The sequence below is a fragment of the Salvelinus alpinus genome, chromosome 15 (genome assembly GCF_045679555.1).
Source record: "Salvelinus alpinus chromosome 15, SLU_Salpinus.1, whole genome shotgun sequence".
Lineage (NCBI taxonomy): Eukaryota > Metazoa > Chordata > Actinopteri > Salmoniformes > Salmonidae > Salvelinus > Salvelinus alpinus.
The window spans coordinates 54,157,628-54,171,017 of record NC_092100.1 but is presented as its reverse complement, the minus strand read 5'-3'; the positions used below and the strand labels follow the sequence as shown (position 1 = coordinate 54,171,017).

Here is a 13,390-nt window from a genome sequence, read left to right as displayed (position 1 = left end):
AACACTAGCTAGCACACAAAGGAAGATACACGTGGAGCACGAAGCCTACTGCAATGAGATGACTCATGTCCTGCATAAAGGATCAACTGGAAGGCAAGATGTTTGCTCCACAACAAGTGTTAGGGAGCCCTGAATGGGCTGCTATTGATAATTCACACACACAGAGAGAGAGAGAGACAGAGAGAGAGACAGAGAGAGAACACACACCTTCTGTTGTTCTATCTCACTGTCTGTCAACTAATTTTGAAGAGGAAGGCAGGGAGGGGATGGACTATACCATCGCTCTCTCCTGGATCAGCTGACACATAATCTTTGATTCAGGAGGAAATGACCCGTAACAGAAAGAAAGTGAGAGAGCAAACTACTTCATCTATGTGCAGTGAGAGAGACAACTCACTTGCTTATGTCAGGAGGAGGATATGGGACCATGCAAGACATTGAGGAAGGAAGTAAGGGACAGTTTGCTGTCTTTGTATCATTCATCTTCTCCTCCCGTGCAGGGCCTGTGAGAACCTCTCCTCAGTCACTACTGTTCTGTGTTTGTTTATCCAACGCAACACGAATCAGTGAACCACACTTCTGGACTGTAATCTAATTCAGAGGTTCACATGGAGAATGGTGAATGAGGTCAAGTGGCTATATAAGCATGCGATGGCCTTCTGGCGCTGGAGGCTAGACGCACACACACACTGGAGGCTATCGGCAGGCGTGTGCTTGAAGATCACACTAGAGAATTATCTCTGGACCAGGAGATAGAGATGATCTCACATGAGTAGCGGTATAAGGCATTGGAGGAATGCATGAGAAGTGGCCGCTTTACATCTTGAAGAAGAAGAGTCTGCTCATTTTAGGGCTTTAATCTAATGATTATTTTTCAGAACCATTTAGAATGACTGAATATCATTCCATTCTATGCCTTATCATTTTTGGCATTTGTGTTTTTTTGCATCATCATTATGCATTTTGGCTAAATAATGACAATGTGACCCAGACCACTATGTATGTTTACCAGCCACCGAAGACACCTCATCAACACTTACCTTAGGCCTTTTAGCAAAATGAACACCCAAATTCTAGATTAAAGTCTTGCATTGTCTACTAGAGCTCGCAACCTGGTAAATCCCAGAAAATACAGTGGGGAGAACAAGTATTTGATACACTGCCGATTTTGCAGGTTTTCCTACTTACAAAGCATGTAGAGGTCTGTAATTTTTATCACAGGTACACTTCAACTGTGAGAGACGGAATCTAAAACAAAAATCCAGAAAATCACATTGTATGATTTTTAAGTAATTAATTTGCATTTTATTGCATGACATAAGTATTTGATCACCTACCAACCAGTAAGATTTCCGGCTCTCACAGACCTGTTAGTTTTTATTTAAGACGCCCTCCTGTTCTCCACTCATTACCTGTATTAACTGCACCTGTTTGAACTCGATACCTATATAAAAGACACCTGTCCACACACTCAATCAAACAGACTCCAACCTCTCCACAATGGCCAAGACCAGAGAGCTGTGTAAGGACATCAGGGATAAAATTGTAGACCTGCACAAGGCTAGGATGGACTACAGGACAATAGGCAAGCAGCTTGGTGAGAAGGCAACAACTGTTGGCGCAATTATTAGAAAATGGAAGAAGTTCAAGATGACGGTCAATCACCCTTGGTCTGGGGCTCCATGCAAGATCTCACCTCGTGGGGCATCAATGATCATGAGGAAGGTGAGGGATCAGCCCAGAACTACACGGCAGGACCTGGTCAATGACCTGAAGAGAGCTGGGACCACAGTCTCAAAGAAAACCATTAGTAACACACTACGCCGTCATGGATTAAAATCCTGCAGCGCACGCAAGGTCCCCCTTCTCAAGCCAGCGCATGTCCAGGTCCTTCTGAGGTTTGCCAATGACCATCTGGATGATCCAGAGGAGGAATGGGAGAAGGTCATGTGGTCTGATGAGACAACATGAGCTTTTTGGTCTAAACTCCACTCGCCGTGTTTGGAGGAAGAAGAAGGATGAGTACAACCCCAAGAACACCATCTCAACCGTGAAGCATGGAGGTGGAAACATCATTCTTTGGGGATGCTTTTCTGCAAAGGGGACAGGGCGACTGCACCGTATTGAGGGGAGGATGGATGGGGCCATTTATCGCGAGATCTTGGCCAACAACCTCCTTCCCTCAGTAAGAGCATTGAAGATGGGTCGTGGCTGGGTCTTCCAGCATGACAACGACCCGAAACACACAGCCAGGGCAACTAAGGAGTGGCTCCGTAAGAAGCATCTCAAGGTCCTGGAGTGGCCTAGCCAGTCTCCAGACCTGAACCCAATATAAAATCTTTGGAGGGAGCTGAAAGTCCGTATTGCCCAGCGACAGCCCCCAAACCTGAAGGATCTGGAGAAGGTCTGTATGGAGGAGTGGGCCAAAATCCCTGCTGCAGTGTGTGCAAACCTGGTCAAGAACTACAGGAAATGTATGATCTCTGTAATTGCAAACAAAGGTTTCTGTACCAAATATTAAGTTCTGCTTTTCTGATGTATCAAATACTTATTTCATGCAATAAAATGCAAATTAATTACTTAAAAATCATACAATGTGATTTTCTGGATATTTGTTTTAGATTCTGTCTCTCACAGTTGAAGTGTACCTATGATAAAAATTACAGACCTCTACATGCTTTGTAAGTAGGAAAACCTGCAAAATCGGCAGTGTATCAAATACTTGTTCTCCCCACTGTACCTTCACTGCAGCATGTATAAACTCCCTCACCCAGTCGAATCCATTAAATACCTGACCTTTTCCATATCATCAATTCTCCCTGACATGACCTCTCCTGACAATGACAACAGACCGGGGGCTGGACTACAGGACGGCGGGTCTGGAATGAGAAACACAGGAAGGACCGGGGAGGGGAAGAATGTTTTGCATACTTCCAGCCAGGGGTCCGGCAGGGACAGAAGGCTCTAGATTACTTTCCTGTTGGGGTTCAGGTAAATAAGCTGTGTTCTTTAATGACTATGTCTCAGGGTGATGTGGTTTTCTTTTCTCCTCTCCTATCCTTGTGATGCTACTGTGAAGAGGAGGTCGAGCACACAATCATGCAATCTCCATAGACAAACATAGTATGAACCCCATAACCTCGGAAGCCCAGGCTTCTCACGTACCGAGACCAGATTTAGAAGGATGGCCACGTAAGACTCGGAACCCCATAGACGAGGAGAAGGGAAAAACAGGCCCTCCTATGGGGCTAGTACACTCTTAGAAAAAAGGGTTCCAAAAAGGCTCTTCGGCTGTCCCCATAGGAGAACCCTTTTGGGTTCCATGTAGAACCCTGTGTAGAAAAAGCTCTACATTGAACCAAAAAAGGGTTCCACCTAGAACCAAAAGGGTTCTTCTACCTGCTACCAAAAAGTGTTCTTCGTAGGGTTCCCCTATGGGGAGAGCCAAAGGACCATTTAATGTTCTAGATAGCACCGTTTGTAGTCCGTGTCTGTGTGTAGTCCGTGTTTGGATCAGGTTGGACAGGACCAACTTTCCATCTAAGTTGATGCGCAAATGCTCCATTGCAATCAACACATGATTTATGCTATCATCAACTCAAGTGTGCGCATATCAGGTTAACCTTTTCACATGTGAGTTCCAAATATCTCATACCGTTGCCCCAACGTTAGTTTTTTCATGTGCTTGATGGCAGAATGCGCTCACTGTTCCAAAATGTGATTGTTACGCAACAGGACAGTTACCAGCCCTGCTCTTAAACCAAGGCAAGCTGCCTGCTAATTATCTATAGGCTATGTTTTAACTTGTCAATTTCAAATGATTTTCGAACAAGTTTTATTTTCTAACAACAGTTTGAATTGAGGTGTGTTCTGCCTCCTCGTTAATCCACATAAGCCCATTTCACTGTTGCGTACAATTTATGTTTGTTGCTTTACTGAGCCGGACAAACTTCTCTCTTCAACGAGAGCCCAAGCACTTCCCTAGTGTTTCCCCAGATCAAGTATGAAGACATTGACTCTAGTCAGAACAGAACAACGTTTTCCTCCAGCACATTTTCTGGCTGGCGCCCGCATTGCCTTCATGGTTGTTTTTCTTACAAATTGTGTGCGTTCCTATCAAAGTAAGTGCCTTATTTTCTGTATATCGTGTTGTCGTTCCTGCTGTAGCACACCATATGTATGTATGGATCATAATGTATTTACTGTTTTATTTACATGTTTTCAAGTACTGGTGACAAATCATGCATTCCGATTCTTGAATAGATTTTAATGGACACATATGTAATGTGTGTAAATACTTTTTTGAAGGGCCTCCCGACTAGCGCAGTGGTCTAAGGCACTGCATCACAGTGCTAGCTGTGCCACTAGAGATCCTGGTTTGAGTCCAGGCTCTGTCGCAGCTGGCCGCGACCCGGGAGACCCATGGGGCGGTGCACAATTGACCCAGCTGGGTCCGGGTTAGGGGAGGGTTTGGCCGGCAGGGATGTTCTTGTCCCATCTCGCACTAGCGACTCTTGTGGCGGGCCTGGTTGTCACGTAAGCTTCTGTCAGACCAAAGATGTTATAACAAGGAATAGTTCACTCTAATGATTTATGGCTCTTTCAATACAACTGTGAACTCTGAAAAAAACTTGGTAAAATCATGACGTTAATGATCTTCAGGTTGGAAAGTCAGAGCTCTAGAAAGAGGCCAGAGTTCCCAAGTTGGAATCCGAGTTGGATGACCGTTTTTTCCCCCGAGTTGCCAGTTGTCTTGAATTCACTGAAGTCGAAAGTCGGAGAATTCCCAGTTCCCAGTTGTTTTGAACGCAAAATCAGATTGTAACTTTGGTACCTCAGGGTTGCCAGCTCAGACCCCCCTTTCCAGGGGTTTTATTTTTATTTCGCATATAAACTTCTCTTGCGTTTGCCCTCCATTTATTGATAAATCCCCCATCATAGTAATATTTCCTGCATCATATACCCCTACGATACCTTCCCCCATCTCTACCCCCTATGGACTTGAAAACCCCCCACAAATGAAATGAATGCCCCCTCACAACCCCCCTAAAATGTTTTCATCCCTGTTTAGCTTTCGCACTACGGTTAGGCTAGGCAGTAGGCTTGTATTTGGTGTGATGATCTGTGAGGTGAAAAAATGTATTTGCTTTGTGATTTGACAAAAACGGTTAACGACTTGTCAAGTCATGTGCTCCGTTTCTTGTATACACTGTAACAAGTACATTGACGCTTTGTAATATGTTGAAAAGTGGCAAAACTAAGTTCATATTTTCAGGCAATGAGCGCAGCCATCCTTGACTTTGTTTATTTGCGTTTTATAGTGAATCGCATTCTGGGACTAGGGAGTTTTCGCCAAGTCAAACATAAACAAACATGGCTGCCATCATGAAGAATTTAGCTGCTGTTAGCTTAGCTGACATGCATTTCTTTTCTAAACAACATTACATTAGTCTCTTGTGCTCACCAGAGATGTGGTACGTTGTAAACTAGTCTAGCTGTTAGGTCGCTAACTTACGTTTCGTTATTTAAACTGGTTTATGGAATGAGTTTGGCTGTGGATGTGTTCCGTGTGATGCTTGGATGATGACGTTCGCTTTTATCTTTTACAATAAAAAGGTCAAATTGAGGAATAAAGTTAAGACCTTTATTTTCCATCAGTACAAAAAAATATTAAAATGCTGTTCAGACAACAATGGTGTTAAGATGTGTTTGTTGCGTCATGCGTTCCGTTGCTACTGCTCCAATCACATATTTGAGATCGTACGCTGCAGGGACCGCTCAACAATGATCACAAATACGTGATTGTACGCGTCAAAGGGTTAAGATTCCACCCTCAGAGCTGGGCATCTTGAGTATGTATGGGGAAATAATGAAATGTGTGTGTGTGAGCTGGAGTATGACTTTCATCATCGTGGTGGTCTGATGTTTATACCCACAATTACGCTGTGTGTGTGGTTCTAGCAGCAACAGATGATCTGGTAGGGCATTAAACTTTTGTGTGTTTGTGTGTGTGTGTGTGTGTGTGTGTGTGTTCATGTGTGGTTATAGCACCACAGATCTGGTAGGGCATAAAACTCCAATGTGTGTGCCAAGTCTGTTTTTCCCCCCACATCATCCTGCAACTCCTAATAAACAGAGTTGTGTCTGGAAGTGCTAAATCACTAACTACCTTTAATCACTTTACAAAAATGCTAAGCATGTCAATTCAATGTGGGCCACAGCTTAGGCAGGCAGATCTCACATGGCCTTAGCTTTAGCAGGTTGGGAGATGAACGTTTGAGAAAGAAACGCAAAGAAAACATACATTTATGATAAAACTCCTATAGAGGACCTCGTGCAAGTGTAACTGTTTGAGTTACAAAGTTAAAGTAGAACATCTTCAACACAAAGCAAACATGAGGCAAACCTGTGATTAAACTACTACAGAAGACCGGTGATAATAGTGTATCTTAAATCGCCTCTCTTCGAACGAGCACACTCTAGCTGCACTGCCCTACAAACGATAACTCAAGCAGCAAAGCACAGCAGTTTACATGGAGTGAGTTTGTGAGTGACCGCGTGTGCAGGGACCACCAGCGTTTAAACAAGTCACAATTCATTAAGCTCCCCGCCATCCTACCACAAACTGTTTATGGCCGAGGCCACCGACAGGCTCTGCAGTCACTCTGCAGTCACTCTGCAGTCACTCTGCAGTATTGACTGCCATGATTTGACTTCCATCTCTCCCTAGTCTGGCCATGAAATACTGGGTTATACCCCACAGCCTATCTCTCTCTCTCGCTCCGGGCCGTAGCTACATATGAGGACACCGGGGTCCGGACCTATGCATTTTTTTCACATTTGACAAGGTTTTGCACCGTTTTTTAAATTAATAATATTGTTAAATATTACTGTCGTTCTCAACTAACATCAAGGCGGTGACCCGTTCCTGTAGGTTCATGCTCTACAACATTCGCAGAGTACGACCCTGCCTCACGCAGGAAGCGGCGCAGGTCCTAATCCAGGCACTTGTCATCTCCCGTCTGGATTACTGCAACTCGCTGTTGGCTGGGCTCCCTGCCTGTGCCATTAAACCCCTACAACTCATCCAGAACGCCGCAGCCCGTCTGGTGTTCAACTTTCCCAAGTTCTCTCACGTCACCCCGCTCCTCCGCTCTCTCCACTGGCTTCCAGTTGAAGCTCGCATCCGCTACAAGACCATGGTGCTTGCCTACGGAGCTGTGAGGGGAACGGCACCTCCGTACCTTCAGGCTCTGATCAGGCCCTACACCCAAACAAGGGCACTGCGTTCATCCACCTCTGGCCTGCTCGCCTCCCTACCTCTGAGGAAGTACAGTTCCCGCTCAGCCCAGTCAAAACTGTTCGCTGCTCTGGCACCCCAATGGTGGAACAAACTCCCTCACGACGCCAGGTCAGCGGAGTCAATCACCACCTTTCGGAGACACCTGAAACCCCACCTCTTTAAGGAATACCTAGGATAGGATAAAGTAATCCTTCTAACCCCCCCCCCCCCTTAAAAGAGTTAGATGCACTATTGTAAAGTGGTTGTTCCACTGGATATCATAAGGTGAATGCACCAATTTGTAAGTCGCTCTGGATAAGAGCGTCTGCTAAATGACTTAAATGTAAATGTAAATGTTAAGACTAAAATAAATAAATGACGGGTCAACGTCTAAATATTGCTGCTCCGTCTAGTACCTCCTTTCTCTTCCCTGTTGATGATCCCTCTTTCCAAAATAAGAGATTACATTAACTGGAGAGAGAGAGAGAGAAGGGACAGGGAGAGAGAGAGGGAGGGTTTTCACACTCTTGCTTTGACCACCATGCGACAGAAAGAGAAAGAAAACCGTTATGATTTGGCAACAGAATGATGCATTTTTAATCATTTAATAAATCCTAAACCAAATTGTTATCAGTAAAACCACTGTAACTAATTGGTAGGTCTCCCTTTACTTGTTACTTCTGTGAACTTGCATTATCCTTTCTCTTCATGAGGGAGAGACATTTGGAATATATCTTAAACATATGTGGGTTTTTGGTAACAGAATGACAAGACACGGGGCAATATTTATTCAACTTATAGACGGCAAAACATTTCTCCCAAGCTAAATGTAAATGTTGATATTAGCTGGCCAGAGTCTTCACTTCAACGTTATTGTGTTTCGATGTATTTCTACCTTTTGAGACGTTTTCTGCTAGATGTTTTCGAAGACCAATTTTCCATATGTTTTTACCAGAAATCAAAGCCATTGCGTAAAACACTTTTTTTGGGATGGAAAATGGTCGAACAACGTACACGTGGCTTACTATCTCAAAGATATTGACTCTCAGCTTTCATTTGACACCAAATGTGATGATCCAATGAACTTCACATGTTAGTGCTCATGGGGATTTTTACATGGAAATACCCTACTGCTTTTAGCCCATTCGACAGGCATGCAGAGAGCTGGCCTAGCCCACACACACACAGACACACACACTCTGTCTGGGGATAAAAGCCTGCCAGCCCAGTGCCAGACTGTTTGGCTTGAGAGCGATTTACACGGACGTGAGGGTGATTCATTCAGTCCTGCACAAACACAGCTCTGTGTACATTTCACTGCTAGGGGTATTAAATCAACAGAGGTAACGTATACACATACAGGCACCGGGGCTTGCATTTCTGCTCATTCGCACTCGGCTAGACGGCTGCCGCACACACACACGTGAGCAGCACACTCGCACCCACACACACACACAAACAAACGTGCACAAACACACACTTTTCTGTGGGTCTGTCACACACACACGCCGACGTGTTTGACTTTATGTCTAAGATTGGATTCATGTCTGTGATCAGTCCTCAGCTCTCCACACCTCTAGCTGATGACACACTAATGCACTGGCACACCACGGCACTAATGTGATGGAACCAGTCACTTTCACAGGATGAAAGGTATACTTGAGTTGAGTAGCCTGGTCCCAGATCTGTTTGTGCTGTTTGGCCAACTCCTACTGGCATTGACAACGACATTAAGAATTGGTTCTACTGCGCCAACAGATATGGGACCAGGCGATTAGTAAAGATCATAGGAGTTGGCTATATAGGCCAGTAATGTACAAACAGATCTGGGACCAGCCTAATTTACTGTAATTTGGGGGTATTCGTATGAGAATAAGCAGGCAGGGTTATAAACTACACAATCCTGATCCTGTGAGGACTGAACAATACACTGCTGCATATTAAAATATAATGAAGAACCATCTATTCTACAGACTTACGATTTATTGAGTTGGCACTCAGTTGGCCATGGTGCATCTACAATGTCTCCAAGACCATGTCCAAGAGAATTTATAACAAACTCAAACTTCTTATTTTCCTTCGTGGATTATATTCTGATTCATATTAGATGGAAGAATGAAAAAAATAAATACATTCATGGTATTCAGATAAATCTTCCAAAATGAGACATCCAAACATTACTCGACGTTTGGGGCTGGTCCAGAAATTCTTTCCTGGGCCTTTTCTCAGTTAATCTTTTCTCCATAAATAACAGCATATTCATAAGAGAGGATTTGCACCCTCTGCAAACCATTGTATGCCAGCCTGGTTTCTACAGATTTCATTTCTCCTCCGAGATGATCTAAACGGCTAAATGAACACTGCTGTTCAGTCTAGGCCTAAGGTGAGGAAATTGTGAGGAAATGTATAGAATACTTCATATATAAGAAACTTTGCATATTATATCACAGGAAATCACAACAACATTCGTTGGTGTATGGTGTACAGTTGAAGTCGGAAGTTTACATACACTTAGGTTGGAGTCATCAAAACTCGTTTTTCAACCACTCCACACATTTCTGGTTAACAAACTATAGTTTTGGCAGGTCGGTTAGGATAATTACTTTGTAATTTTTCCAACAATTGTTTACAGACGGATTATTTCACTGTATCACAATTCCAGTGGGTCAGAAGTTTACATACACTAAGTTGACTGTGGCTTTAAACAACTTGGAAAATTCCATAATGCCCATCATTATGTTTGGAGGAAAAAGGGGGAGGCTTGCAAGCCGAAGAACACCATCCCAACTATGAAGCACGGGGGTGGCAGCATCATGTTGTGGGGGTGCTTTGCTGCAGGAGGGACTGGTGCACTTCACATAATTAATGGCATCATGAGGAAGAAAAATTATGTGGATATATTGCAGCAACATCTCAAGACATCAGTCAGGAAGTTAAAGCTTGGTCGCAAATGGGTCTTCCAAATGGACAATGACCCCAAGCATTCTTCCAAAGTTGTGGCAAATTGGACAACAAAGTCAAGGTGGCCATCACAAAGCCCTGACCTCAAACCTATAGAAAATCTGTGGGCAGAACTGAAAAAGCGTGTGCGAGCAAGGAGGCCTACAAACCTGACTCAGTTACACCAGCTCTGTCAGGAGGAATGGGCCAAAATTCACCCAACTTATTGTGGGAAGTTTGTGGAAGGCTACCCGAAATGTTTGACCCAAGTTAAACAATTTAAAGGCAATGCAACCAAACACTAATTGAGTGTATGTAAACTACTGACCCACTGGGAATGTGATGAAAGAAATAAAAGTGGAAATAAATCATTCACTCTACTATTATTCTGACATTTCACATTCTTAAAATAAATTGGTGATCCTAACTGACCTGAGACATATTTTTGTTCAGTGTAGTTATGTCATAGTTAAATGCCATTGATGAGCTGACCAAAAAGCTGCCAACCAAAGCAGTGAGTGGCTCTTCTGGCCACTAGGTGACACCCCTACCTTGATTTCTGCTCTGAGCCCTCTCTGCCCTATTTTACCCAAGAAACACATGCACACACACACACACACACACACACACACACACACACACACACACACACACACACACACACACACACACACACACACACACACACACACACACACACACACACACACACACACACACACACACACACACAGCATGCCATAGTGTTTCAAACACACATGTTTCTGCTCTCGGATTCACTAATAACTTTCACATGGACAGAGATCACACTAACTCAACCCCAAATGGATTGTACCCCATCACTGACTAACCACGTGTCCAATAAGACAGAGTGACAGAACACCTTCAGTTAAAACTGCTCATGCATAACACTGTGACACTGTGAGACACCAATCTGAAGTGTGAGAACTGGTCCATCTTTTCTCACCTCTCTGAGCTGACAGGATTTAAACAGGGCTGTGCTGGGATCAGCAGATGGATCGAGAGAGCGAGAGACTGTACAGAGCCATAATATGACATTTGAAATGTCTCTATTATTTTGATACTTATGTGAACGTAATGTTTAGTGTTCATTTCTAATTGTTCCTTTTACTTTTGTTTTATCCATTTCACTTTTTGGGGGGGCACGTTTCCCATGCCAATAAAGCTATCAGTTTTTCTTTCCCCAATGCAGCCTACCAGCTGTGGTCACAGTGACAGATTTCAAGCCAGTCTGCCTGGGTCCGTTCTTGTCACTGTGCTTGCCCACACGTGCGTGCGTGTGCCGTCCTGCTCTCCCTCTAACAGAAACTGAACCCAGGGAACGCCACAGAGCCACACTCGGCTACATACACTACAAGCCTTCAGAGAGAGCACGCATACAGGCTTAGTGGCTTATGTTGATGTTGACTGTCCCCCGTTGGGAGCAAATATTATTTAAGGAAAGGCTTTTGTAAATGAAACATAACATAAACTTCCATGTGTTGGTGCCTTTGGCAATCATACAAGATTGTGACGAGTGTGTGTCAGCATTCCCTCGGTGAGAGAGTCTAGTAAACAGTATATCCATCCACCAAGAATGTCAAACACACGAAACGACAGAAAAGGACTGAAAAGTGACGCTGTGAACAGAGAGTAAACACAATCTCCCTTCAGTGGTTGAGCAGAGCGCACCGCGGCTCGCTTCGAGTCGGGGATGGAAGTGCGCAGGGAGAGACAGACAGACAGCGCAGCAGCAGCGGCCACAGTCACACTGCCCGGCCGACCAGTTGTCACGAAAGTGACAGGCAACAGCTGAGTCCATACATCTGGAACCCAGGGGGGCCTCCACACCTCGAAGTTCGACACATACACCCACTATATTTTAGACCGCATTGCCACACTTACATACAGAAAGCGTTTGTTCCTAAGACCACCACTGAGAAGGAAAGTATTTGTGATCTCTTATTAGACGGTTAGGCTAGGCTATGTTAATTGCCCATTAGGCTAGGCTATTTCATTTCTGGAAAGCATTCATAATGATTAACAGACCGTGGGGATTCTGAAAACATTATGAATAACATATCTATATAACATAGGATATAGAAAGCCCTCTCTCAGACCCTTGCTAAAAAAATGACGACAAGCTTTCATAGTCAACAACAGTGCATTTAAATATGATAGAGCATCTGATTATAAAATTCACTTCTCCAGAGGAAAAATAGCCCGATGGTTCTTGTGAATAGTAGCCTAATAAAGTGAGGCTACTCGTGATAAATAATGAAATAAACACATTTCACCGGGGAGCTCAATTCAGGCTCTTAAAAGTTAAACGAAATTGCAATATAAAAACAGTTTCCATTATGCCATCTATACGCAATCATTTGATACTTGAAATACACTGATACAAGGACGCAACATAAATGGTACCCTTACCCCCAAAGAGTTCAGAACCAATATTCCTTGAATTGTAGAAACGATGCACGTTACGTCGCATTGGATGAAATGTCCAGAAAGCGCACCGCTGTCCCGTAGACTTGTCCGGTACTGAGCGGTTAGATTCGTCCAAATGTTGGCGACTGCATGTTGTAGGCACAAACGAGTGAAGGGTCTACTTTGTAAAGTTCACCTGTGAATGTCACCGCATCTCCGGATAAATTCACTTGCGCCCGGTTCGTAATGTTCTCAACTCACGACCGACACCGATATGACATTAGCATTGCTCTCTGCCAATTGGCTTAAACAAGCAACCCCCACCAATCCTAGAGAGAGAGAGACGGATGGAATTCTTGTTAGTCTGGAAAACATTGAAGATTTAACCGCGAGTTTCACTCCTGTTTCCATTTACTGGGACTCTTCCAGAGTGTTTGTTATTGTATATTATAGACGGTTAGTCATTCGAAATGTAGGGCTATTTATTTGATTCATTCGATTAATTTATGAATTGGCCTGCAATTAAGTTAAAAACAATCTTCCTCTCTCTCTCTGCCTCTCTCTCCCTCTCTCTCTCTCTTATGACACCTGCAGGACAGTTCTTTCTTGGTAAGTGAACTCACTCCCACTACTGCCCATCCTTTTCCAGCATTCTCCACCCCATTGACTAGCATCTGCAAAAGCACTGCATAAGTGCATTATGTTATAATTGATTGTTATCACTTAGCATACACCAAA

The 13,390-nt window shown here is 43.8% G+C and overlaps 1 protein-coding gene across 1 annotated transcript in view; it reads right to left on the bottom strand.

Annotated features, from left to right (window-relative positions):
• LOC139540339 (prickle-like protein 1) overlaps positions 1–12,900 on the bottom strand; it is a 56,994-nt gene extending 44,094 nt beyond the window's left edge. Inside the window, exon 1 of the mRNA XM_071344096.1 lies at positions 12,656–12,900. The gene's annotated coding sequence lies outside the window, so the exon portion shown is untranslated. The remainder of the gene's footprint in view (positions 1–12,655) is intronic.
• Positions 12,901–13,390: the final 490 nt, after the last annotated feature.